Source organism: Apium graveolens, chromosome 1, assembly GCF_009905375.1.
Source record: "Apium graveolens cultivar Ventura chromosome 1, ASM990537v1, whole genome shotgun sequence".
NCBI lineage: Eukaryota > Viridiplantae > Streptophyta > Magnoliopsida > Apiales > Apiaceae > Apium > Apium graveolens.
The window spans coordinates 188,345,804-188,349,719 of NC_133647.1; positions in this window are offsets into that span (position 1 = coordinate 188,345,804).

Below are 3,916 nucleotides of genomic sequence, written 5' to 3' on the forward strand. Positions count from 1 at the left end.
TTCAAAACGAATATTATTGTTGCTTTTAAATTCCCAGTTATGAGTAGGGTACTTCTGCTCATAAGGTTTCGGTTGTCTGGATGCATATACAATAACTTTATTGTTTTGCGTCAACATACATCCTATTCCCTTACGAGAAGTATCACTATAAACTACCAAATCTCCCTGATACTTTCAAAGTGATAAAATAGGTGTTGTAACCATTCTTTCATTTAACTCCGCAAAACTTTCTTCACCCTTCTCCATTTCATATAACCTTCTTGCTTTTCCTGGTTAGCTTCATCCCGAATATTACAACTTTCAAGAAATCTTGCATAAATTTCCAATAATAACTGGCCCATGATAAAACTTCTTACTTTCGTTGGTGCATCTGGTCTTTCTCCATTCATACTATCTTTAAATTTTTTTCTGCTGAATCCCCTTTTTTCTCCTCCTTACTGACTGTCTATACTAAGAATTATACCTCCCGCCATTAAAGTTTTCACCTGGTAAACTCTTTTTATACCGCTTCTTTTTCTTTGACTCCTCAGCTATCATTGTATAGGTTGCATGGTTCTTCTTAAGTAACACAAATACATCTTATCCAGATTCCTCCTTCAAGATTCTACTTATCAAATTTAAATATCACTGGTATATCAGTTCATCCAACTAACATTTCTAGAATTTTGTAACAACAGTACTGAGTTCTGAAAATTATCTTTGATATATCCATAAGTTCAATCTTCACTTGGTAATATACCCAGTCTTAAATCAATCTTATAAAAATACCTTGCTTCGTTCATTTAGTCAAACAAATCATTGGTTCGAGGTAACAGATATTTGTTCTTGAGATTAAACTTGTTGAGCTTTTGCTAACACATAATCTCACACTTCCATCTTTGTTATTAACACATCGTGCCGGTGCACTTTAGGGGTTACGCTAGGTCCAGTTGCTTTTTCTTCTAATTATCTCCTGCGTTTGCTCTGGTAACTCCTTTATTTTATCTGGTGCCATTATGTGCGGGGATTTGGAAACTGGCTTCATTTCAGGTGTTAAATCAATCATAGACGCATTTTCTTTATCCAAAGGAAATATTGGTAACTCATCTGGAAACATGTCTTGATACTGTAAAATCTTCAAGTTCGGTTTGCTCCGGACTCATAGTTATAATCGCTATAGCACTTATATTTTGGTCATTGTAATCTTAAATCGTTCTTAACAAGTTCTTTACTTTCCTTTGTCCTTTAAACTCCTTCATGTTCTCATTTGGCGTCTTCAGAACTATCTTCCATCATGACGGTCTACCTGGGCATCACACTTGAATAGTTAATCCACTCATTAGAATAATGTCAAATCTTCTTATCTCAAATGATATCAATTCTTCACAACTTATTGCCAGAAATATCGATTCCGCCATCGGTACTTACTTATTCAATAATTGCACGTTCTTAACTTGCTAGTCCTTTAGTCATAAACTTATTGATTCGACAGGATAATTCATCTTATCAACAAAATCTTGAGAGATATATGATCAAATTGCTCCCACATCTTTCAATATTTTAATGCATAAGGCATCTGCAATAATCTTCCACGTCATCACCTCCATATTCTAAATAACATATTTCTCAGGAAAATCGCAAATTCTCGTTCTCGGAGACGTATTCCTTATTAAAGTAGATTCCCTTAACTCTTAATGCATCCCTGGCTAGGGCCAGTGATTTGCAATTCTCACCATATGCCCTTGTTTCCTTTCCATGCATGAGAGGTAGATGGGACTTTGCCCGCTGAGTGTATAATACGTTGACTTTTGTTTGAAAAGCTCTCGTAAAGAACAACGGTACAATGAAACAACTAGAAGGATTCATAATTTTAACAAACTTAGAGTTGAAAAGAAAGAAGAAGTAATATTTTGAATATGAATGAGACAACCATATTGGTATTTAAGATGGCCAGTCTTTCATACCTTATGGCATACAGCACATGATTAGGTGGCGTCCCACCCGACTCTTTGTTATTTCGACAAAGTGTCTCATCATAACACTGTTTGTCCTAATCAGAAAGCAAAACTTGAGGGGAACAATTGAATTTGAAAGGAATGTAAAATCCTCCATTTGATATCATCAAAAAGAATTTATTAAGAAAAGGAGTTCAGACATCTTAGGAATTAAAAAGGAATATACATTGTAATGTTGAGGACGAGAATGATACCATTGGTCACCATCCACATTTCACTTGTATTCATCTTTCGAGCTTGCTCGATCATTTCCTAATTGTATCGCATAACAACTTTAGAAGTAGGCTAAAATGCCTTCGCAACTAAGCATTATTGTAGATTCTTACTTGTTAAGTCTCGCGTCTGTAACGTCGCACCTACACGTATAATACTTTAACAATTCGATCATAATGGCGTTCTTATCAGATAACCTTGAGTTTCCTCTTTTTAATTTGGAATAACCATGAATCATTCAACATAACGATCATTTTATTAATAATATTCTTCCTTTAGAAAAGTCTGGAAATTTTCCCAATCTTCTTAGGTCATGCTCAGGCTTCCGTTTAATCAATGAATTCTTCGAACTCTGATAATCCCAGTAATTGGATGAATAGTTACTCCATATGCTGGTTCTGTTGTTAATCCTATCAGACAATACTTGCACCCACTTCTTCATAATCGCAGGTTACCTCGTTCTCCGAATTAACAATACTGAGTCTGAAACAACATCCTTCCAGATAATCCGGGTCTTTTAACAAACAAGAAACTCAAGTAGTAACTTGACAACCAAGGTCTAAAACTTATTTTATTCAAAAAGGCTTTTAGAAATTTTGTGAGGAAAAATCTTTTTCGAAAACCTGTTAAAAATTTTGAAAATTTTAAAAATCACACCCCCGGTTGTCCTTACTGTATGAGTTGGTTATTGTCCTTCTTATGACCAGATACCAAGTTAAAGAAATGATCACTCAACAGTTCATTCACTTCCATTTATCTCCTCTCCTTCATTTGGTCTATTACTTTCCGTAATTAATGAAAACTTCCGATGTCATTGCACGTTATCTTATTCGTAGCTTCACATTAAGGCTCTCATACTGGTAGTACTCCCGTTAACCATTTTGCAATCATTAAATGGAACAGACTATCCAATAGTCAACAAGTCAGCTAATGTCACATCATCTTGTTAAAACATATATCACATCATTACAACACTATTTTTCTAATTTCAAGAAATCTTCAGATCCCTAATCTCCTCTAACTCTCTCTCTTCAACACTTATCTACTCCATTCCACAAGCTAGTTATGAGTGGCCTAATTACTAATAGCTTCTTGTAACCTGATAACAGCTATCCTCCAGAACACTTGAATCTTCTTTCTAAACTCCTTCTCACCTTAATTTATATTTCAATACTCACCATTTACTGCAGCTCCCGAATCCATCTTTATAAATACAATTGTTTCATAGAACAGATTTTAAACTGGGGTGTAGAACAAGGTGTAGGGTAAATTTAAAGGGCACACTCACAATCGATGTCTAGTAAAAAAAAAATAAACAGATAGAAGTTTCTTAAATAGGTCACCTCATATCAAGAGGTAATAGAATAGCGTTAAATAACTTGGAGAGGCGCAACTGTCATAATAAAAAGGTAATACCATTACTACTGATGGAGGAATAAGGCGCAAATCGAATCTGGGAGAAGATGACGATCCTTAGACGGAAAGCTCCAAACGATCGGTTGATACATGGAAATCAGGATCTGCCATTGCCGTTGCCTGGATATCACGTCGCTAGTTAAGAATCTCGAATCGCAACACGAACCGTGCCAGAGACCTACTATACAGTCGCACTCAACCTCACAATGACCTATCTTTCGATTTCCTATTCCTAATCCTAACCCTCTACCCAATCCCGACAAGCTAGGCTTGTTTCAGTGACTTATAACCTG